The sequence below is a fragment of the Balaenoptera ricei genome, chromosome 17 (assembly GCF_028023285.1).
Source record: "Balaenoptera ricei isolate mBalRic1 chromosome 17, mBalRic1.hap2, whole genome shotgun sequence".
NCBI lineage: Eukaryota > Metazoa > Chordata > Mammalia > Artiodactyla > Balaenopteridae > Balaenoptera > Balaenoptera ricei.
Window position 1 is genome coordinate 65,150,668 of NC_082655.1, and position 25,371 is coordinate 65,176,038.

At 42.4% G+C, this 25,371-nt stretch overlaps 1 protein-coding gene across 7 annotated transcripts in view; it reads left to right on the top strand.

Annotated features, from left to right (window-relative positions):
* The window catches only part of C17H8orf89 (chromosome 17 C8orf89 homolog), a 114,107-nt gene that overhangs the window by 71,565 nt on the left and 17,171 nt on the right, over nt 1-25,371 (top strand). For 3 of the 7 annotated variants that reach the window (XM_059901646.1, XM_059901640.1, XM_059901645.1), the window contains one exon: nt 16,663-17,080. The exons of 2 other annotated variants lie outside the window; for them this stretch is intronic. The gene's annotated coding sequence lies outside the window, so the exon portion shown is untranslated. Of the gene's footprint in view, nt 1-8,722; nt 9,068-16,662; nt 17,081-25,371 lie in introns of those variants that run through there. 2 more of the 7 variants (XM_059901641.1, XM_059901643.1) reach the window with 2 other exon arrangements.

Below are 25,371 nucleotides of genomic sequence, written 5' to 3' on the forward strand. Positions count from 1 at the left end.
AAATGTCCAGGTAGAGAGACGAAGGAATTTCTCCCATTCTACTTAGTGGTTTGCTGCTCTAGTATTTTCAAAGAGGGCCAAAATGATCAAGGAAAGAGAGGTCAATTTTAGTCCTGGCTCTGCCACTACTTGTTGCATGATCTTGGGCCAGTCACTCTCTCTGGGTTGTTTCCCCATGCAAAAAGTGAGAAGTCTAGACTCACTGGCCTCCAATGACAAGCATAAAACTCTGTTTAAAAGATATTTTTCCTGCCTTTTGGGTAGACTGTCTAATATGCAGCCATTTGACAACCCCACTTCAACCCTGAGGGAGTCTGGGAACTTTGGGGCTGATTGTTTTTTTTTTTTTAAACCCCTCTCTTTTTCCCTGTTATTTGTTTATTTTTAAATTAACTCAGTTTATTTTTATTTATTTTTTAATATTTATTTATTTATTTAATATTTATTTATTTATTTGGCTGTGTCGGGTCTTAGTTGCAGCACATGGGATCTTCATTGCAGCATGTGGGATTTTTGTTGCAGTGCACAGGCTCTCGTTGCAGCGCACAGGCTTAGTTGCCCTGAAGCATGTGGGATCTTAGTTCCCTGACCAGGGATCAAACCCATGTCCCCTGCATTGGAAGGCGTATTCCTAACCACTGAACCACAGGGAAGTCCTGGGGCTGAATCTTTAACCCTGCTAGGTTGGTCCTTGGGTCCTTGAACTTGCCTCATGACAGCCAGGGGCTGGGGCAGTTCTGAGATGACCTCAGACACAGATTGTGTAAAAATTCGCTCTACCCCCACCTCCCTCTCTCCTCTCTCTGCTTTTACAGTTTTTAAAGGATATCACCATATATTAGTGCATTCCTGCAAGGTGGGCAGGGCAAGATTCTTACATGGAATTGCTAAAAGAAGCTCGTATGTGTTCAAATGGTTCTGATGAACCTAGGGGCAGGACAGGAATAAAGACGCAGACATAGAGAATGGACTTGAGGGCATGGGGAGGGGGAAGGATAAGCTGGGACGAAGTGAGAGGGTGGCATGGACATATATATGCTACCAAATGTAAAATAGATAGCTAGTGAAGCAGCGGCATCACATGGGGAGATCAGCTTGGTGCTTTGTGACCACCTGGAGGGGTGGGATAGGGAGGGTGGGAGGGAGACACAAGAGGGAGGGAGGAGATATGGGGATATATGTATACATATAGCTGATTCACTTTGTTTTACAGCAGAAACTAACACATCATTGTAAAGCAATTATACTCCAATAAAGACGTTAAAAAAAAAAAAAGAAGCTCATATGTGTTCAGTAAATTGAAATTTTCAGGTACAGTGTAGAATTTCTCCCCTAGTGCTGGGGAGAAGGGCATCTTTGTGATTTTTTTAATGTCCCTAATATCATTCCGCATAACAGCCTCCCATAAATAGGCTACTTTGGTAGGAGTTTGTCAAGTTCCAGAATGACCTGAATGCCTGATTTTCCCTTAGTTTGATTCTCTAGGGGAGCATTAGGACTGGTCAGCCTTTTAGCAGTGACCTGGTACTAAACTGGACTCCCCACTTACGAAGTTATAGGGTGTATCTCTGAGGACCCTCCTACACTACCTCTTACTTAAAATGCTGCATGGATGGAACCTGAACAACCAAAGCCCCCAGAACAGATTTGCTCAGGCCTGGAGAGTCCAGAGGGACCTGCAGACCAGAGGAGGGTCAGTCCTCCCAAGGAAGCAGGAATGTTGAGCATTTTCGCACTGACTGCACATACCCTCAAGACACCGTATTCTGTTCTGGATTCCACAACTTTAGAGTGACAGGAAAAAACAACACAGAAGCTCAGAGGTGAGCCATGAGGATGATGAATAGGTTGGAAAGTGTTATTTTATGCATGAAGATGGAAAAAGTGGGTACATTCACTTTGAGGAGAGATAGTTGAGGAGGAGGATTAGTGATCACCTTCAAACACATAAAGATTATTTTACAAAGACAAGGACATTTGCTGTCCACGGAGGAAGGAACAGAAGAGGCACACACACACTCGTGCCCAGGTGGATTCAGGTGGCGTGAGGGAGGGTAGTCAGAGTGGTCAAGCCTGGGATGAGACCAAGGAAGCTGTCACACGCCTTCCTGTGGGACCCCTGTAAGCAGAGGGAATTCTCCTCTTGCTCATGAGGTTGAATTCCATGATGACAGCAGCGGAGGGACTAGATCCTACATACACATTGACTCAACCCCAGTAGCTCTGCTTTTTCGCCAAAGGGCAACTAAAACCCACCTACAGATTTATGGAAAATAGCATTGTGTGAGAGCAAGAACATGAGAAAAAAAGGAAGTATTTTAACTGTCAGCTCCAGGAATTTTGAGTGTGAGAGCTGGGGACAGGGCTGGGGCCTCAGGACATGGGAACACCCAGCTTTGCTTCCCTCAACTATTTCTTATCGTTTTTAAAATTAATTAATTTATTTATTTTTTATTTTTGGCTGGTTGGGTCTTCGTTGCTGTGCACGGGCTTTCTCTAGTTGCGGCGAGCAGGGGCTGCTCTTCGTTGAGGTGTGCGGGCTTCTCATTGCGGTGGCTTCTCTTGTTGCAGAGCACAGGCTCTAGGTGCATGGGCTTCAGTAGTTGTGGCTCAGGGGCTCAGTAGTCACAGCACACGGGCTCTAGAGTGCAGGCTCAGTAGTTGTGGCACTCCAGCTTAGTTGTTCCGCAGCATGTGGGATCTTCCTGGACCAGGACTCGAACCTGTGTCCCCTGAATTGGCAGGCGGATTCTTAACCACTGTGCTACCAGGGAAGTCCCCACTCAACTATTTCTGTAGCCACTGACAAGAGTGAACTGGCTCTTATTTCAAGCTTCCAGGATCCTAGGATCATATCACTGCTTTGGAAAGAGAATGTTTGAGTTTGTCCATAAACTATATAGGAATGACTCCTTCTGTTCCATTGGGCGCTTGGGAAATGAGAATAGAAGAGACAAGACTGTCTCAAGGTCAAAGGTCTAAGCCAACAGTGAGGGTTGCTTTGGCTGTGAGTTACCTGACTTGCAATATGGCTGACTAGTTTGCACACATGTGTGTAAATGGTAAATGATACCTTGCTGAGCTGTGTTTCTTATTGTAGAGCTGGTCTTGGCACTCCTGTGTCATGAGTCACACGGCAATGGGTGGTGGAACGGGCAATAGCCAGGAGGGCTCCCTCATCTGTGTACCTGCCCCACCAACATCACTAGGGACTGTGTCATTGCAGAGCAGTCACCCAACGTTCATAGTTCCAGTTTCCCTTCCTGTAAGATGAAGCCATTACAATAGACCCAGAATAGACCAAGAATAGAAACATTAGTGCATACTAAATGTCCGGCAATTTGTGATTAAACGTCCTATCTTTACCCTCCAAATGCTACCTGCACTTTTATATTAATTAATATTTATTAACTTTACATTAAAATGAAACACAAATATTTCTTTATATTAACTCATTTCTAATTATATACATCTATTTAAAAGGTAGTTGTATATCTTACCATGCAAGGACAGCTACCCCACTTCCCATAAATAGAAAGTAAATACTATGAAAACAAAACTAAGGTATTAAATTCTAGCTGGTAACTGTTGCTTGCCAAAGACAGAGCCCGAGAGGCTTGCGCTCTCTTTATTAAAAAGGGAGATTAGCAAGTGTTAGAAAAGTCTTAAAGATATATTAATCCCAAACTGATACTTTCTCTTTGACATAATCATGAGGGTTGAAAGAAAATTGAAAGACTGGCTTACTCTTTTGTAAGAAAACTTTCTATTTGGAAATAATTTCAAACTTACAAAAAAAGGTGTAAGAACTGTACAAAAGAACTCCAGTGGAGCTTTTATCCACATTTACCAGCTTTGAATATTGGCCACATTTACCCTCTCTATATACGCTTATAATATTTTTTTTTCAGCCACTGAGTAGGTTGTATCAACCATGCCCTTTCTACTTCATTATGTATTTACCTGAGGGAAATTCATAATATAATGAATCACTGAGGGAGGGAAGAAGAAGGATATTCTCTGTTATAATCACAGTAAAATAATCACATGCAGGAAGCTTAACATGGCTGCAATTTTTCTATCAAACTGCAGGCTATAATTCGATTTTGTCAAGTGACCCAGTAATGACATTTATTGCATTTTTCCCCCAGTATAGGCACCGGTTCAGATCACGTACTGCATTTAGTGGTCATTTCTCTTTACTCTTCTTTAATCTGGAACAGTTCCTCAGCCTTTCTTTGCATTTCATGACACTGACATTCTTGAAGAATGCAGACTAGTGACTTTGTAGACTGACCCTTAATTCCTGGTTGTCTGATGCTTCCTCTTATTAGATTTGGGAAAGATGGGCAGAATTCTGATTCCGTGCTAGTTAATTCCATGTCCATGTTCCTGTGAAACTGTCTCTTGTATCCCAGTGAGAGGCACCCACACTGACACTGACTGAGACTGAAAGAGATCACTTCTGTGGTTCCTTTTAGTACCTTTTAGTTTATATTTCTGAAGAAAGCCAGACACTGGTTTTGACCAAGTCACATGATCTATAATGAATCACATCATCTGCACTATTTCATGTTGTTTCTGGTGCTACCAGAGGTTGAATAGACAGTCAAAAATCTAAAGAGAAGTTCTTCATACCTTTCTCTGTCTCTGACAAGGGTTGGTAATGCCTTTTATTTGAGAGTCAGGCACGGCTGGGGAGAGAGGGTAAAGAGAAGAAAGGATACATGAATTATATGTAGAGTGGATGGTTGTAGCAGTAATTTCTGCTCAATGTGACCTCCACTGTGAACAGAAACGGAAAATAAACAATGGGAGAGAAATGGCCCCTGGTGAGGAGCTATTTGGGTCAGAGTGTAAGTCTTATGGAAGCAGGCAGCAGGTGGTAGCCAAGAGTATGATTCAAGCCTGCTGCCCCTTCTGCTATACGAAGTATCTAATGTTTAGAGACAAGAAAACCAATTCAAAGTAGCACAGGTAAAAATAATTTATCAGCTCACTTACTAAGCCTTAGGAATGGCGAGATCCAGGGGCTCAAATGATATCATCAGGAGTGTCTTTCGGCTCTGCTTTTTTCTGTTACTTTCTTACTCCATTTGGATAGAAAAATGACCCCAACTAACTTGCATATTAGTCCTCCAAAGTGGACTCTGAATGACCTTGCTTGAGTCAAAAGTCCACCACTGGACCCATTATTGTGTTTAGGAAGATGGGATATTCTGATTGGCCCAGGCTGTATCACATACCTCCCATTCACTGAGGGAGGAGTCAAGGCATGTGATTGACAGTACCTTCAAGGGCAGAAGAGGCAGTTTCCCCCAAGGAAAAGATATTATCCAGGGGGCTTCCCTGGTGGCACAGTGGTTAAGAATCCGCCTGCTAATGCAAGGGACACGGGTTCGAGCCCTGGCCCCGGAAGATCCCACATGCCACGGAGCAACTAAGCCCGTGCTCCACAGCTACTGAGCCTGAGCCCTAGAGCCTACAAGCCACAAATACTGAGCCCACGTGCCACGACTACCGAAGCCTGCACGCCTAGAGCCCGTACTCCGCAGCAAGAGAAGCCACGACAATGAGAAGCTCGCACACCGCATCGAAGAGTAGCCCCGCTCACGGCAACTAGAGAAAGCCCGCACGCAGCAATGAAGACCCAACACAGCCAAAAATAAATAAATAAATAAATTTATTATTTTTTTAAAAGATGTTATTCAAGAAAAAAATTAACGAATGTTCAGTACAAAGTTATGATGCAGTATAGAGGATGATTTAGTGAGCTCTCTGATGTTGTATGAAGAAGAACTGATGCAATGCAGTAGCTAAGATCCCAGGCTTTGGGTCTGAGCCCTTACTGTACCATTCACTAGTTCTATGGGCCATAGACAAATTCTCTCTGAACCCTAGTTTCTTCATTTGCAAAATGGAGAAAACATTTACCAGAATATCAGGGTTCTTAGTTGCAAACAAGAATTCTCTCAACCTAGTTTAAGCAGAAAGAGATTTATTAAGAGATAGTAGATGGCCCATAGGACCCCAGAGGATCTAGAGAAATGGGCTCCAGGGTACATTTCCAGGAGTCCCTCCCAGAATAATGCTCCCTCATGGACTTGATCGAGGCATTGCTACCTCTACCCTACCGTTCTAGTTGCAGTGGTGTGGAAATACTGTCTACCCCAGAAACATACTGCTTCCATGGGCAACTGTGTTGGCAAAGCAGAAGGCCCCCTGCCACACCTGTTTCTCTGCTCAGCTCACTCCTGAATCAAACTCTCTCAGGGGTGTGTCAGATCCCTGGGACCGTGTTTACATGCACGGTGGCTCTATGGTGCGTGACCTGGGCAAGTTCGTGCACAGGGCTCCCCTCTCAGAAGCGGCCCATGCTTGGTTTAATGGTCTGCTGCTGCTGCTGTCTTGAAATTCTGAATAATCTTATCTTTGAACTTGGTTTCGTATGTGACGTCTGCTGGGGCGATGGAGCGCGTGCGAGTGCAGAGGAGACGCTCTGGGCGGCAGCATATGCACACATGGGCTCAGGCAGGAGGGAAGTGTGTACCCTGAGCAGTTGGCTTCGATGCCCAGTGTCTGTGGCCTCACCTGGGGACAGTCCTGGGTACTGTGAAATTCCCCGGTGGGGGCCGGGCAGGCACCTGGGCCCAGATTGGTGGTGGTGATGGCAACAGCGACAGTAAAAGAAGCAGCAACTGTGGTGGCAGTGGCCGCTCCCTGGGAGAAGGAGGGGTCTCCGTATGGAGTAGGGCAGGGATTATGGGGGGAAACCAGGCGGGCTGTGCATTCTCGCAGCATCTATACAAATATTTATACAGTGAATCGAATCGAATCTAGATTCTCCAGCCTGAGAGCCAGGATGGGAACTGCTAGTGCTTATTAAGTTTTTTCAAAATAAAAGCTATGTACACATAGACATTGCAATAAAGCATATTAGGAAATCATTGGAATTCTTCAAAGAACTTAGAATCTGGTTTTTAAAACTGCTGCAACATTGCAAAGCAAATTGCCACAGGGTTAGAGAGGAAAGTTAAAAAATTTTAAGATTGCCATATTTGATGGAAAAGAAAATTCTTTTCATATGAAGCTTTGGATGAACCAATTATTAACAAGGAAGATAATTTGATGATTAATTTTTCTCTGTATTTGAAGATACCGTGACAGAATGTATAAACAGGTGTGTTTTGAATTATGCACAAATCATGGGACCACTTTCGGTTTCCTGTATGACCTCAACAAGTTATAGGAATTGTCAGAGGAAACATCAAAATGTCATTGTATAAATTTGCATTTAAAATTAATTTCAGACTTACACAAAACTGATCTGTATGAGGAGTTAAACCTTTTTAGAAAATTCGTTCTGCAAGAATCGTCAACTCTAGATGTACTAAAATTTGTATTTCAAAAAAATTTATCAAAAATTTATCCCAGTGTTGTCAGAGACTATAAAATACTCTTAACAACGCCAATAGCAGTGGCATCAGAAAAGTCCGTCTCAAGATTAAAAATTATGAAAAGTTATATGTGATCTTACATTTGCTAAGAGCAACTGACTTCATTTTGATTATATTGATTGAAATCATGTTGTTAAAAGCATAAATTCTGAGAATCTAATAGGTGAATTTTTAGAAAAACAAGTTAGAAAAATCTTAAGATCAGTCAAGATATTACATTAATAAAGTATTTTCCTTATAATATTATTTAAAATTATGGGGCAATTTTTTTTTGCAATTTATAAATTTATGTAGGTATTAATGTATCACTATTACCCCACAGTACATTTTATGAGTAATAAAATATTTTTAAAGAAAAATGAATTATATTTTAGTGCCTTGAACTGTACCTTTTACTCCTACTTTTTTAATAAAGGACCACACATTTTCCGTTTTCACTGTACCCCACAAATAATGTAGTTGGCTCTGGTTACATGTCTATACTATAGGTATGAGTGAAGCTGGAAAGTATAGTTTTGGGGGGTTCCTAGCTTGAGAAGGAGGGCTTCATAACGCAAGAAACCAGCTAGTCAGGAATGACACAATATCAGCCCCCCACCCACCTTACTTGCTGCCAAACCACTAACCATATTTATTTTCTCTCTTGGTTTGGATGACCCCAGCAGAGTCTGAAAGAGGATTAGATCACAGCATTAATCCTGCCGTTCTAAGGAAGGTTCAGCAAATCCCAAAGGCTAGGGTGGTGCATCAAACCAAAACTGGCTATCTTCTAGCTCTGTGAGGGGTGGTTTCCCTAACTATACATGGCCCCCTGGCTCCAACTCAATGCCTCTGGGCACCTGCCTGCCTCCCAGAAGTTATTTTTGTTCTTTGGTGCTTTCCTAATGCTGTTTAATGCACAGAATAGATAAACAGCAAGTATTTACCTTTCTCAAAGATAGGTCTCAGGAAACTCTTATTGATCTAAAAAGGTTAGTCATTTAGTCTCACACCATTTTTATGTTCACTGAATGACTAGGTATTCCTAGAATTCGCCTCCACAAATATCCTGAAAGGAGAGGAAGAGGAACAAGTTGTTCTGGATTGAGGAATGAACTTGAACCTGTAAATCAGGAAGCTCCCCTCCAAGACTTGGCAAAGATGCATTCACTGTCAGTGTTTGGGTCTTGCTTTTTTAATGCCCCAAAGGACACGATGAATACTTTGTGTGTGTGGATGGCCAGTTTCCTAAAATTAACCTCTTTGTGTTTCATTCCTGCCCAAAGATAGACCATCAAGCTCCCTGGGAAAGCCTGGTGGCTACAAAAGGAAGACTGACCAGTCTTACACACCTGGAAAGAGACCATCGAGGCACCATTTGTTAGTGTCTTAGAGATGGCTGAGACCAGTTTCTTCAGTTTAGAGAGAAGAATCCTTGTTGGTTGTTTGGAGGCAGAGTTGAGGTCTCCAGAGCCCAGGGCTCACCTGCTTCTCCTCCACACTGCTCCCCTCAGCCAACACCAGAGAAACACGTGTCCAAGGGCAGCCACCTAACGGGCTTAGAGCACCCATTCATCCTAATACGTGGTGACTTCCTAGCCCAGAGCTTTCACAGCAGGGAACATAAAGAAGGAAAGCTCAAGACCTGAACACAAATCTAAGCAGCTGCTTAGATTTGCAACTGGAATTTTGGGGTGAGGTGGAACAGGGGTAGGGGTCAGAAACTTGCTTCAGGCTAGGATTGGGAAGGAAGGAAAGTGAGTAGTGTGCATGTCATTTTTATGCACAAGGGGAAAAGAAAAAGCATCTGACTTTAGCATCCCAAGAAATCTGTGTATGTGTATGTATGTGAGTGTGTGTGTATGTGTAGCATACAGTTTAAGAGTGACAGTTGTGGGATCACACTGCTGGAAGAACTCCCAGCTCCATCACTTATTGGTTGAGCCCTCTGGGCAAATCAAATCATGCCATCTCTCTAGGCTCCAGATTCCTTAGTTATAAAGTGGGAGAATTTTAGTAGCTACGGCATAGGGACATTGTGAGGATTAAATGAGATTATCTATGCAAAGCACTTGGAACTGTGCCTAGCTGTTGGTAAATGCCCCATCAAGGTGTGTTGTTATCACATCAGAAAGAAGCTGTGACCCATACTTTTCAAGCTGTTGGTTTTCTGGGATACCTGCCCGCCAGGCATGCTCACCTGCTGTACAGGGAGCTAACACCCTCCTATCCAGATTGTATGCTAGCACTTTTGTGCTTAGAAAGGGACCAGCCCACCTAATAGGTCCCTTCCTTCATGAGGCGATGCCTGCTCCCCTCACCTCCACCTCAAACGTGCCACTGACTGGGGCACTGACGTGGTCAGACGTCTACCAACCACAACCTCTATCCCCATCCCTAAACGAAAGTATAGTCTCCTTCCCTCCATAAGGACTCTTTCTTCTAAAAAATTTTATGTTATTGAAGTATAGTTGATTAATAAGGACTCTTATGTCTGAATTTTCCTATGAAATACGTGAGATCTTAGAACCTGTTCCTTGTAGTAGATTTTTCAAAATAAAAAAATACCTTTTGTACAACTAGAACAAGATCACTTCATTAAATAGAAGATTTTTATCCATCCATAGTATACGGAAACCAACCTTGCTCTTTGATTCTTCTTTCAAATCACTTTATCAGCCTCCTGAATTTCCTGGCCTTAGCACTCTGGTAACTATAGCTATTGAAACGTCTTTACTAATCCAGGCTGTTCTGAACTGACTGGGCACCCAGAGTCCAGCCCTTCTGAGGCTCCAGATGGAGGTGGAACAGCAGAGGGTCAGAAGCTCTGGGGCTCTATGGCTGCAGGGAAAATTCTAGCCCAACACAAGAGTCGACCTAATCAGTAAAACAAGAAGCCCTGAAGGGACAAAGCCCACATTGAAAGATAGGCGAGAACTTTCCGGTGTCTGGAGAAGCTATATACTCTCATCAGGGGCTGAGGCAGCAGGAAACTCTGTCCGGCTGTAGCGCACAGTGAAGAGCTTCTCTTCACTGCCTGCACTGAGGCAATGGAGGCCAACCGGGGGGACCCTGTATTCAGGCAGCCCCCAGAGGGTCCACATCTCTGGTCCTGAAGAACACTTGCCTCCACCTGACCATTGCTTTTGGCAGGACAACAACACTGGGAGACTGCATGTCCTCAGTAGTCCCTGGACTCAGGGCGAGTTTTTCGTAGGTCTACAGACAAGGGTAGAGTAGGGTTTGGGTTCATCATGGTGGCTGGAGCCTGCGCTTATAGTGTGATGTGGCTTCCTCTGGCATGGCTGGCCTCATCCCAGTTTAAGCGACCCTGGCTGTAGATTTGGGACATTCTGAGCAGATAATTTTGTAGTATTGTTGCCTAACTTCTTAGCAGATCGGTCCCTCACTCACCCACACACTAATCCCAACAGCTGCTCAACCATGAGCCAGACCTGTACAGAACAACAGGAAGACAGAGAGGAGACAGGGCCTGTCTTCACACAGTTGGGTCAACTGGTGAGAAATCTTAAGTGGTTGGGGAAATGTGATGGTTACTTTTATATGTCAACTTGGCTAGGCTACAGTGTTCAGGTATTTGGTCAAATATTATTCTACAATAGATATTTCTGTGAAGGTATTTTTTTAGATGAAATTGACATTTAGACCAGTAGACTTTGAGTAAAGCAGATTACCCTCCATCATGTGGGTGGGCCTCATCCAATCAGTTGACGGCCTTAATAGAAAAAGACTGACCTCTGATTAAGATGGAATTCTGCCAGCAGATAGCCTTGGATTGAACTGTAGTGTCAACTCTTTCCTGGGTTTCCTGCAAATTTTGGACTTGCCAGCCTTCACAATCACATGAGCCAATTCCTTAAATTCAATCTCTCTCTCTCTCTCTCTCTCTATATATATATATATGTGTGTGTATATAAATGTATATGTATAATTCTATTTTTTCTATTTCTCTGGAGAACCATGAATAATACAGAAATTTGGTCTCTGTTTTATTGCCCTCTTGATGAATTTTGCATTTTATTAAACAATTTTTATTGGGTTTTTTTTATGATAAAATGCACACTGTATTGAAAATACAAATAGTTCCAAGATGGCCACTGTAAACATCTTGCTGAGAGCCCCTCTCTTTTTTTCTATGCATGTGTTGGCAGGTATACCCAACAAAATTGGGATCATGAGTCTTTATACTGTCTTCTTTTTTTTAAAATATCATTAATTGTAAGCACTTTAAAAATGTCATTATAAAATACATGGAAAGCTGTTTAGGGGCTGCCCACTAGTCTGTTTTTGTTGGAAATTTCAGTTGTTTCCTATTTTCTGTCATTATAAATAGCTCTGCAAGGAAAGTTTTTGTTCATAAATCTATGTCTGCCTCTCTGACTGTTTCCTTAGGGAAGATTCCTGGAAGGGGAATCACTCAGAACTCTGGCCTCATAAATAAGAGAATTATGAAAAATGGAAGGAGAAAATGCAATAAATTAAACGAATTGGGTTGCTTGACTCAGTCTAACTGAGAAAATAAGAAACACCTGACCTCCTCCAGGGCTGAACTCATGGTCATGGACGTTACTTAGGGAAGCCATGAGGCATGGTAGAAACAGAACTGGGTTAGGAGCCAGTTCTGTGCCCACTTTGTTTCTCTCCATAGCCAGGAGCTCCTGGGCAAACCTCTGACATGTTCTGCTCCCAGTTTTTCATGTAAAGTGGGGATATAGTAACTGCCCTGCCTACTTCCCAAGAGTTTGTGAAGGGCCACTGATGGAATGTGTGTGAATGGCTCCCACCCACCTTTTTTCTAGAGCACTGCTTCTTCTGTGAAGTTGGCTTCAACTTTCCCAGGATAAGTCAGTAGCCTCTAGTCTAATGCTTTCTCCAAGCTCTTTACTAGCATATGTAATCTTGAATAACTATGATTTGTTTGCACTTCTGTTCCTCCAGCTGAGTCCGAGTCTTACTCACCTTTTCTCCCCACTGGTGCTCAATAGAGTGCAAGGCATTCAGGAGGTGCCCAATTCATGTCTACTAAAAGAAATTGTAAACTGCTAAATGAACATGATATCATCCATAAGCATTTATTAAGCACCAATGATATGTCTGAACTCAAGGCACTCACATTGCAGTGGAACAAATATTTTTAAATTTCATGTGGCATTTGCTAAGTGCCCAATTGGCTGTACAGACGCAAAAATGCATAAAGCATAAATGTAACTTATTTTTAAATAGAGCTTTTGAGTGCTTCTACATCATTTCACTTGACCTTCTCAATAGCTCTGTGGGGAAGGAAGGGGAGCCATCCGTATTGTTACCTACATTTGTTAAATGAGGAAATAAAGGGCTTCCCTGGTGGTGCAGTGGTTAAGAATCTGCCTGCCAATGCAGGGGACACATTGAATCCAGGGTTCGAGCCCTGGTCTGGGAAGATCTCACATGCCGCGGAGCAAATGAGCCCGTGTGCCACAACTACTGAGCCTGCACTCTAGAGCCCGCGAGCCACAACTACTGAGCCCGCATGCCACAGCTACTGAGCCTGTGCGCCTAGAGCCGGTGCTCCACAACAAGAGAAGCCACCACAATGAGAAGCCCTCACACCGCAACAAAGAGTAGCCCCCATTCGCTACAACTAGAGAAAGCCCGAGCGCAGCAATGAAGACCCAGTGGAGCCAAAAATAAATAATAAATAAAATAAATATTTTTTAAAAAATCTTATTAAAAAAAAAAAGTGAGGAAATAGGACAGATGATTTTCCCAAGTTCAAAGCCAGTGGTGGATCCAGAACTTGAATCCATGTTCTGCCCCCAGAGCCCGTGGTGCTCTGATTTGCATTTAGCATTTATCTGATTTGGCATTTATCCAATGCTGCCTCTCTTAGAGATTATAGATATCTGGTGAAATTTGGCAGAGACAGAAAGAGGTTGAGTGTAAAGTTCTGAAAAATTATTGGTAAGTAAAAATGAACAGAAAGGAGTAGTAGCTGCTGTAGGTGTTTAAACATAAGAGATCCTGAGAGCTATGAAGTAAATGGGGCATGAATTACCCCTCGAGATAAACAGTGTCTAGTGGGAGGGACGTGCAAAACCACTCTCATAGATTTAAGATTTTACTATAAATGAAATAAAGGGGGGGTGGGAATAAAGGACACATCTTTGGCAACCCTTCCTCCTTGTCACTATTTTTGGTTCCCTGTCTGAAGAAAGTTTTCAAGATTTCCTTGTAAGGACAAAAGAAAAAAATCATGCCGTGACCTCAGGACCTGAGTAGAAACAACCATGAGTGAATATTCCTCTTCTCCAGCAGTTGGAAAGAATTGGTTGCAGATTGTAAAATCTTCCCAGCCACCCACAAAGGGCATAAACTGATGAAATCACTTCAACAATCTCAAAAAGTGGTCTCTTGGAATCATCAACCTCTCCATTTCAGATACGGAAAGCCCCCTGGGATTTGCATAAAGGGCACTCCCTATGAAGGAGTCAGACTTTCTTCCTTAAGTAGGCATTGGATCCGAGCCCTTAGGAGAGATGTTTGGTTATATGCATTTGGTTCTCATAAACTTTCATTTATGGAATTTCTTCTAGTTGGTGGAAAGAAAGAATAAAGAGAATATCTCGCTCCCATGTATTCGGAGATGGGTTCTATTGTGTGAACAAGTTGCTGAGCAATAGGAATAAAGGGTAATTCTTCTCCCACAAAGGAGTGTTGAGCTAACCCAGCTCATTTATTTATTAAACACACACTTAATGTTTATTGCGTGCCAGGTAGGCACTTGACAAATACTAACTCATTTCAAACTCCTAACAAACCCTCTGAGGGAAGTATTGTTTTACTCATGAGGAAACTGAGGCACACAAAGTTTAATCAACTGGCCCAAGGTCAAAGAGCTTGTCAGTGGACACAGGGCCATGCCCTGGACTACCATGAACGCTCGCATCTTCCGAGAAGAACGTCTATTTGAAGATAGAAGAACTTGGGAGCACAGGTTATAGTAAGATATTTATGAGATTCAGTGCCCTGTATAGTTCTCCACTAAAAAGAAAACTCCATTTCCCTCTCTCCTGCTACTACTTCTGATGCCAAACGTGGGTTTGAAAATTCCAACCCTCTAATCAGGTGGTTGGTTGCCCTGGAATCCAGCCCTCCACCCACCTCCCCTTTCCTTTGGGGCTTTCCGAAAGTCACCTCATTAACATAAACTGGGGTGTGGTGGAAAGCGGCTAATGAATAACAAAAGATGCTCCTTTCACCTTTATTAGTCTGGAGCTGTTTCAGGAGCCAGGGATGAAGAACAAAATATATACTTCTTATTATATCACAATGTCACAATGGCAGAGTATTCAATTAATGGTTTTCTGAAGGAAGGAAGGAAAGAAGGAAGGAAAGGAGGGTGGGAGGGAGGGAGGAAAAAAGGAAGGAATGAAGGAAGAAAAAGAAAGTAGAAAGGGAGGGAGGGCAGGCAGGTGGCAAGATCATTATATACCAGGAAGAGAATGCTGGTTTGGGCATTTTGTCAAAACAAACAAACAAACAAACACGGTGCTACTGAAGATGAAGCTATATCTGATCCTCAGTTTCCTCATTTCTTTCGTGAGGATTATCACAGCTAACTGCATTTGTTTGTTTGTTTATAAATATCCATCAAATCCAATAATGCCTGTGGAAGTACTTTAAAAAACAGACTGATATGTACATGAAGTACTTTTTTAATTATTATGATCAAACCAGCTCACTTGTTTCTGTTTTCAATTTTTCCTTACGCCACCCTTCATTTGACTTTGGGGTGAAAAAAAAAAAAGAGAGAAGACTCAAGAAACGAAAATTCGCATGTTCTCCAGAGGTCATTAAAACTAGCTACTAATCTTTTCCCCTTTGGCTGAACATTCTAAATATGACACCACTTCCCCAAATGCAAAACATTCATTATTGTAATGATACCTTTATAAAGGAAACACTCTCTGAATGACATTAGTCCAAAATCTTAAAGTACTTGAAAATCTTCAAGGCTTGAAAATGTTTTACTGGCTTGCAAACGCTCAGACCTTCTGTTTATCATGAAAATAGGGATGATACACCTTATGGTTATCTGTTATCTACAGCAGCAGAGTTTTACCTACACGAAGCTTCATTCTTCTACGCCCCTTCCATACTAGTCAGTTCTCACTTAATCATGGACTCATCCCCTTTGAGGTGTTGACTGTCTCTTTCCTCTTCCTGGGAGGGTTTCAACTGCAGACATTAGGGCCACATCACAGGAGGGCTAGGACTGGAGGAGAGATTGCCTGGATCTCTGAAAGAATATAAGCTCTCTATGGAGTCTGTGTTCAAAGTCAAGTGTGACTTTTGAGCTTATCTCTTTTTCTGTGTTTCACCCACATTTCTGTTCTGTTCCCTCAGTGTGGATAATTGAGATTTAGCCACATTTTAAATTCCTCTTCCCCCATTCATTCCAACCAGAATTCCACCCCTGCACCTTCATTGAAACTGCTCTCAGTTGCCCAAGTCACTGAACATATTTTAGATCCTGGGAATACAGAGACAAACAACCAGGCCCTGCCCTTGAAGATCTTGTTGACCCTGAATTAGAGACACAGGTAAACAAACATTGTTAAGACATAATAAAGGCTTGGGCAGGTGTTTGGGAGCACAGAGTGCATCTACTGACCTGTCTGTAGTGTTTGAGATGGGTGGGCAAGTTCTCTTGACATTTTCACTTCTTTTGGTTCCTAGAATAATGCCCCTTGGTTTTCCCTCTCTCTGGTCATTCCCAGTCCATCTCTTTTCATAGTTTCACTTCCTCTATTCATTCTGTACACATTGGTAGCATTCAGGTGTCCAGACCAAGGCTCCCATTCTTATTCCCCAGGCTCTCTTAGGACAATCGTATCCATAGTTCTGACCTCATGTGTCCCAATAAGTTGGTGACATCCACATTTCTATTTTCCAATGTGTACCTCTCTCCTTAGCTCCAGATTTAATTGTCTGTGTTCACCTGAATATCAACAGGCATCTCAAACCCAACACATCCCAGTCTGAACCCAGCATCACGAACCTTCTACTCTTCCTCTGTTTCCAATTTCAGTGAATGGCACCACCACCACCTCACCCCTTCCAGTTAGAAACCTGGGAGTCGTCCTTGGCTCACACAATAACCAAGTCCCACAGGTTCTGCCTCCTTATTGCCACCATCATGGCTCACCTTCACTTTATCTTCCAGGCTTGGTGGCAGGCATTTGGGAGAGTCTTCAGGAGCTATGGTGCTGGTGACTGCTTATTTCCAAGGCTGGCCAGCCTGATCAGCAGATATGCTTGTCTTCTACTTGGCTTAAAATCTGGCAAGTTGGGGCTTCCCTGGTGGTGCAGTGGTTGAGAATCTGCCTGCCAATGCAGGGGACACGGGCTCGAGCCCTGGTCTGGGAAGATCCCACATGCCGCGGAGCAACTGGGCCCGTGAGCCACAACTACTGAGCCTGCACGTCTAGAGCCTGTGCTCCGCAACAAGAGAGGCCGCGATAGTGAGAGGCCCGCGCACCGCGATGAAGAGTGGCCCCCGCTCGCCGCAACTAGAGAAAGCCCTCACACAGAAACGAAGACCCAACACAGCCATAAATAAATAAATAAATAAATAAATAAATAAATAAGTTAAAAAAAAAAAAGAGAACGATGAGGCTAAGTCTTTCCTTTCTACAAAAGAGCGGAGATGTTAGAAAGGCAGCTATTTGTTATTAATTTTTCCTAAGGCCAGTTCCAGCTGAATAGCCCATCATTCGTGTAACTGGCCATTCATCTAATGGATGTAAACACACAGCAAGATGCCTGTCCACTGGCCCAGGCCTGCTGTGGTCTCAGGTGGTCACTGTAGCACAGATGAGCCGTGCCACACGCCTGCCACACCATCCACAGAATCGGAGTCCTGCTCCGTACAGCTTTCTGAGACCAGCGCTCAGGTGTCTCCTTCCCCTGTGCCCCTAATAATTGGGTCATCACCTGGCCATGCTTCTTGGAGAGAAGCAATTTCATTCTGGATCCATGATAACGTAATTAGACAGTGAAAGGGGACCTGCTCTCGGCGGTGTCCTACTCCCCAGCTCTTTAATTTTTTCCTGATATCTGTTCTTAAATGCCCTGTTATTAGCAGCTAAGCCATAAAATGGAAAATAATCTTAATCTTTTCCTTAAGAGGAATGGGGAAAATATTACTGAAGTGGAAAAAAATGATAGAGGAATGACTTCAAATTGCTTCCAATGTTTGGGAAATTCCAGCCAGGGCAGAGTAGAAGGTATTTGTATTATTTTTTACATTCAAAAAGTTTAAAAATAAACAAAGTCTGTAACATTTTGAAAGAAATTTCTATGCAGAGACTATAAAGACTGGACCTCCAGTAATGTTTTTTAGAAACCTGAATCCATAGCAGTGAGTGGTGGGAAAAAGGGATAACATGGAGACTTCCCTGGTGGCGCAGTAGTTAAGAATCTGCCTGCCGGTGCAGGGGACATGGGTTCGAGCCCTGGTCCGGGAAGATCCCACATGCCGTGGAGCAACTAAGCCCATGAGCCACAGCTACTGAGCCCATGCACCGCAACTACTGAGCCCACACGCCACAACTACTGAGCCCACGTGCTGCAACTACTGAAGCCCGTGAGCCTAGAGCCCATGCTTCACAGCAAGAGAAGCCACCACACGAAAAAGCCCGCACACTGCAACGAAGAGTAGCCCCTGCTCACCGCATCTAGAAAAAACCCGCGTGCAGCAACAAAGACCCAATGCAGCCAAAAATATAAATAAATAAAATAAAATAAATTTTTAAAGGGATAATATGTTTGCAAAGATACTAGACTTCTCATGGTGTTTGGGTTTAAGTTAGTTATAGGACTTTCTTATTTTTTTTATGCATTGCAAAATTGGCATAGAGGAAAACTAGACCCAGGGACCTGAAAAATTTTCTCTAGTGAACAAATAATTCCACACAATTTATATAATAATGAGTCAGATTAACAGTTAATTTACCATTTAAGTGAGCAAATTCCAGTCCCTGAAACAAACATGTTCTATAGATTAAATAAACAATTCCCTGTTTTACATGCTTTGAGATTAAAGTTTACATTCCAAAAATTTTGTACTTAAATTTTAGGACCATCCTAGACAGAAAAACCCATGAAGAACTTGTGAATATTTCAGGAAACTTCTTGTTTCTTCTTAGGAAACGTAGCAATGGTCATGGCCCATATCATTCAAATATAAATAAGACATTTTCCCTCTGTCTGATTTCTTTGTTCTTTATACTGCTGAGATTATAGGGATGAAAAGTTGTTCAGCCCACCTGTCTATTAATGGCTAGTACTTGACATAAGAGGATTTTGCCCCCAAGACATCCAGTTGATGCTAACCTATAATTTCTTCCAGTTTTAACCAAGACAGAATCAAAGTGTTTATGTCTCTATTTTATCATCACTGTGTTTAATCAATAGTTGTATTTGAAAGTGACCTTTTTTTCCACTACAAAAATGATCCTTCCTCCTTTTGTTTCTTCCTTTCTTCTTCCATTTCTCCCTCCCTCCCTTCTTTCTTTCTGTCTTTTCTTCAACAAATATTATTTGAGCACCTAATCTGTCATAATTATAACAGATTAGATGTTGGAGATGAAAGAATCATTCAGACACAGTTTCTTACAGAGGAGGTGAGTACAGTGGAGAAAGCAGATATGCAAAGAGAAAATCATAAAAGAATATAAGTGCAGTGACTGAGACATATACAAGGAGCACAGACAAAAGCCAAAATAAAGGGGGGGTTGAAGATCCATCAGGGACTGCCTTCCAGCAAAGTGAACCTGAGTAGGTGAAGCAGGGTGTGTGTAGGAGAGAAGTGTGCTCAAGGCTTTCTGGTCAGTGAGCCTAGGCCAAGCAAAGACTAGAAGTCTGAAATGAGAGTAAGGTTAGAGAGTAAAACCAGGTCATCATATCTAGAGTGTGAATTGTGAGACAGGAAAGAATAAAATGAAGTTAGGGAATTTGTCAAGTGCCAGATCATGGAGACATTTCTGTGCTGTATTAAAGAGCCTGGATTTGATTCAATAAGAAAAGAGAACAGACTTGTGGGATCCAGGATTGAAGGCAGAGAAAGCAATGAAGAGATGATTACAGTGGTCCAAGAGAAGTAAGAGAAAGTGAGAGCCCAAACTAGAGTGGTGAGGAGGGAATAGAGCCGAGAAATATTTAGAGAGTAAAATTGGCAAGCGTAAATGATTGTTGGACATGAGGGGAAGGAAAGCTGTGGGTGGTATCTAAGATAGCTACCAAGTTTCTAGTTTGTGTGACAGAATAAAAGGTGTGCTACAAACTAAGGGCAGGGTGGGGCAGGGCGGGGAGGCAGATAAGCTGGTTCAGAAAGAAGCAGAGTGAGCTGCATTTTGGACACTTTGAGTTCAAATGTCAGTGGAATATGGGGTAGAGGTGTCCAGAGGCAGTTGGGTGTATAAGTCTGGTGCTTGAGAGAAGGATCTGAAGAGGTAGATTTTTGAGTTATTGGCATGTAATATGTAGTAATTAACACCATAAGAAAGAATAAAATCACCTGTGACTGCTCTGGGAAATTACGTAGAATAAGAGAAGCAGTCAGCTAAGGAAGAGACCTTAGAAACAGCAACATCTAAAGGATGGCTAGAGGGACTTCCCTGGTGGTCCAGTGGCTAAGGTTCCATGCTCCCAGTGCAGGGGGCCCGGGCTCGATCCCTGGTTGGGGAACTAGATCCTGCATGCATGCCGCAACTAAGAGTTCACATGCCGCAACTAAGAAGTCTGCATGCCTCAACTAAGACCCGGCACAGCCAAAATAAATAAATAAATAAATAAATAAATAAATAAATAAATAAATAAATAAATAAATAATATTTAAAAAGAAATAAATAAAGGATGGCTAGAGCAAAAGAAAGCCCATGAAGAAGACAGGAAATAATGGTAAGAGGAGCATGAAAACAACTGAAGAAGACATCACTGTGAACAGTACGGGAGGGAAATGTCTCAAGGAGTGAGAACAAGAGTATTCAATGGAGGAGAGGTCCATAAAGTAATCTGAAAAATGTTCATCAGCTTTGACAGTTAGAACTTCATTGGAGAGAGAGAGAGAGAGAGAGAAGAGTAGGGAAAGCATTATTTCATTCTTTCTTATGGCTGAGTAATGGCAGAAGTCACACTACAAGGCCTTGGGGGGAAACAGGAGTCGAAACTTAGAGTCGGTGAATGTAGATTACTCTTTCAAGGAGTTTGCATGAGAAAGAGAAGAGAGAGAAATTTGACAGTAACCAGAGGGGAACCTGGAGTTGAAAGAGATGTTATTTTTCTCTGAGTCTGAAAGAATCTTCTTTAGAGGAGGCTGAAGGGGAAAGTCACTAAATAGAGAAAGGTTTAAAAAATTCAGGAGCTAGGCTAGGTTGTTCAATGGAAGCAGATTTTTGAGGAGGCAATGGGAAGACATTAAGGATACAGGAGGAGATTTTGATCTTGAACAACTCTTCCTGACTCATCCTCTGAGACTGGCATAGGTAAGAATGGGTATGGCTGGAGACAAATTGGCAGCGAGGAGAGCAAGAGGTTAAAACAGATTGCCCTTGAAGATCTCTGTTTCCTCAGTGGAGGTCAACAGCTGAGAAAAGAGGGCGTCGTCGTGAAGAAGCCTGTGGAGAGTGGTGAAGGCTAAGGACCATCTTTGAGAAGTTGGGGGAGGGAGCCGACCAAGGGCAAGTGCAACACAACCAGCGTCCGTCCTCAGAGTTGTGTGACTTTTCCCCAGCAGCACCGAGCAGACTGGGTGTAGCCTTAGAAAGAGGAGTTATGACCTGGATCTAGGCTTGGTGGGCACCAGCCCCAGAATTACAGTAAGTCCCCTACGTATGAAGGAGTTCCATTCTGAGAGTGCTTTTGTAAGTCCAATTTTGTTCATAAGTCCAACAAAGTTAGCCTAGGTACCCAACTAACACAACTGGCTATACACCGCTGCTTTTACACTTGCTTCCAGACATCCTGGGCTTGAAATAAAGATACTATACTACTGTACTCTATACAGTACTGTACAGTAAAGTACACAAAAGCACAGCCACTTGTAGTAGATGAACGCAAGTGACAATGTACGCCAGACACGTGAACTAACTTACGTGATTGAACATGTGAACGCACATTCGCATCTTTGAAAGTTTGCAGCTTGAAGATTTGTATGTAGGGGACTTTCTGTACAGGGATGCTAGGGAAAGAGAGGAGAGAGAGATGCTCACACTATCAACAATGGGGTCCAGGGACTTCCCTGGCGGTCCAGTGGTTGAGACTCCGTGCTGCCACTGTAGGGGGTGCAGGTTGGATCTCTGGTCAAGGAACTAGGATCCTGCATGCCGCATGAGGTGGCCCCCCAAAAAACCCCAAAACAAAACAAAAAACAAAACAAAACAAAAGAACACAATGGGGTCCAGATGGAGAAGAGAAAGAAGAGATACCAGGAAGGAGTTCATCAACTGGGAGAAAATAGAGGGCAAAGAGACTAGAGATTTTTGAGGTTGAAGAACTGGTGTGGTAGAAATGAGTTTTTGAGAGAGCTACATTGTGCAGATAGTAGAATGTTGCAGCTTAAGATTTCTGATATGAAAACAGTTCTACTTTTGATAATAAGATGGCAGGTGTGGTCCTAGAAATATATAGATATAGAGATAAAGATCATTAAAGTTAAAGAGATCATTAAACTGAGAAAGTATGGAAATGTCCAGGCAAGGGCATTATATCTGCAATGTACATTTAAGTCTCCCAGGTTCATGAGAGGAGTTGAGTGTAATGGGAATCTGTGAACCATCTCTGAAGACTTTAATGATGGTAATTACTAATCTTCACTGGGTGCTTATGTGTTTCTAGGCACAGTTCTAAGATCTTTGTGTGTACTTAAACCCTATGGGGTAGGTATTGGGTTGGCCAAAAATTTCATTTAGAAGATGTTACAGAAAAACCCAAATGAACTTTTTGGCCAACCCTATATTAATATTATCCCCATTTTATAGATGAGGAAACTGAAAGATTGAGTTAATTGCTCACATGCACAACCTTAGTAAGTGGTGGAGCCAAGATTTGAACTCAGGCAAGCCAATTCCAAGATCCCACGCATGTAACTAGTAGTATATTACAAGCGATGAGTTGGCATCCAATTCTTTTTCTAGTAATGCTTATATCCATCCCTCTTCCTCATTCTCACTATTACTTCCCTGCTTTGGATTCTAACCACCTCCCACCAGGACCACAGGCAAGCTGCATGCGGGCCCTCCCACTGACTCCTGGCAAATAGCAAAACTGCCACCATGGTCTGCCCACATCACTCTTCTGTGCCTGGTAAATCTTTCATGACTCCCATTTCCTTACTGGATCAGTCTGAATTCCCTTGTTCAGACTTCAATGCACGCTGCAATCTGATCCCCATCCTCATTTCCAAGTTGTCTCTGACACTCTACTAAAAGACCTTCTTACTGCGGCTCCAGGGCCCAGCACAGTGTCCCACACTTAACAGGTACTCAGTGATTACCGGGTGATGAGGAGCTGGTGGATAACAATGATTTACATTTTTTTAAATAAATATAATTTTATATATGTTGGGACTGTGTTTTTTGTGTATTTTTTACTTAAAAAAAATTTTTTTTCGCCGCACCGCCCTGCTTGCTGGATCTTAGTTACCCAACCAGGGATCAAACCTGTGGCCCCGGCAGTGAGAGTGCCGAGTCTCAACCACTGGACCACCAGGGAATTCCCATGATTTACATTTTTATGGAAGTTTAGGGTTTATAAAACAATTTGTTTTGCATATAGTCTCATTTGATCTTAGCACTGAGAAATATGGCAGGTCCTATTCTCCCCATTGATGGAAGCTCTTGACAGCTGAGAAGGAAGCCTTTATCCTCATAAAGGAAGAGGATCTGGAAGAAGGACATTAAGACAGTCTGCATCAGCATGTTCTCACCCTTCAACACACGCAGCCCGTCAAGGGCTACCCATTTTACATACGGGGAAACAGAACCATTGAGAGGATAAGTCATGAGCCAAATCAGAAAAAGAATATGAATTTTCTGCTTCAGTCAATGGTACTAGATAGTGATATTACCTTAGATTTGGCAATTTCATTCATCCATCTCTATCTGATAATAAATAGCTCCTTGAAAACAGAAACTCACTTTCATTGGTGGATCCCCAAAGCCTAATACAGCATCCTGTTAACAGAAAATTCTCAATAAATATTTGTTGAATGAAGAAAATAATCTTTATTTACATATTGGATTATTAATTCAATTCATTTTAATTTACATTTACTGAGTGTCTAGTCCCCTACTGGGTAAAGTTCTAAAGAAATTTTTAAAATATGGCTGCATCAAATTCATTTATCCATTCCTAGTTTTTCACAAATAAATCAAAAGTAAAATGCATATACAAACGAGCACCAAATCCTTACTGGTTTTTGAATTGATTTGAATTTGATATATGTCCTCTGCCAGAGGATGTTATGTTCTAGGGTAGACTAATGACTATTTAGAGTACAGTGTAGGGCTAACTCTTATATCATACCCTGCCCTCAATCCCTACATGATTGGAGCCAATATTAGTACATTTCCCTTATATTTATCTACAGTTTACAAAGCATGTTCACATTCAATAAATTATCTAAACTTCTATGGAATAACTATGATTATCTCCATTCTACAGATTCAACCTTCATTCAACAAATATTTACGGAAATAAGCCAGATACTATTCTAGCTACTAGGTTAAGAACTGAGTACAAAGTTCTCTACCCTGATAGGACCTAACATTCTTGCAGGGCAGACGGACAGTAAACAGAGAACGAAACAGTAGATAATGATAAAGGCTATGAAGACAATGAGATGGTGATGTGACAGAGAGCGACTGGTGTTGGGGAGAGGAAAGGCTTCTCTGAGGAGGTCACAATTGAGCTGTGTCCTTGATGGAGATCAGAAATCAGTCACAGGAAGATCCCAGGGAATCCCAGGGTTCCAGACAGAGGGAGTGGCAAGTTCAAGAACTTCAAGGTGAAAATCAACTTGATAGGCTACTCAGTACTCTGTAATGGCCTATATGGGAAAAGAATCTAAAAAAGAGTGGATATATGTATTTGTATAACAAATTCACTTTGTTGTACACCTGAAACTAACACAACATTGTAAATCAACTATAACCCAATAAAAATTTAAAGAAAAAGAGAGAAAGAAAATCAACTTGATATGTCCAAGAGACACAAACGAGACCAGTGGAGATGAATGAGATGAGACTGGATAGGAAGGGACCAGATCAAGTCGCCCTCCTAGGTTATGACAAGGCACGGTTGGATATTATTCTAGTTACAGAGGAAATCCGTGGAGGGTTGTAAGCAAGCGAGTGATTGCTGGGGGACATTTATCTATGGATTCCTCGTGCTCCTACATGCTACATGTTTGAGGTCCTCTGAGCAAAGGCATTTATAGCCATTGTTTGCATGAGGAGGGAGACATTCCAGGATAGCAAAGCTTAGAGATGTCTCTCTTTTTCTCTGGAGACATCCCAGGGTAATAAAGATAACGCTCTTTTCTTTTGCTCCCTGGAGGAGCTTAGCTTACATTCCAAAGTAATAAGTAATCTCTCTCTTTAGAGGGGAGGATGGGCAGGTTACCAGCAGCCCTATATAAAATCAGATTTTCCTAACGTCGGAGTTCCTCTCCTCTGATATACCCCACTGCATGTGCAGCTATCATCCGGTCCTTGTCACGCTGGCGAACCAAAGCGAGATATTGCTCTGGCTGCTGCTTCTGCTGTAAGAAATGGTCTTTGTCTCTGACCCAGAGATACAGAGGTCTTGTGTCTTCTGTTGGTATAAACATAAACCTGTGATGTGGTAGGCTAACTTGTTAGCTTGCAAGTGG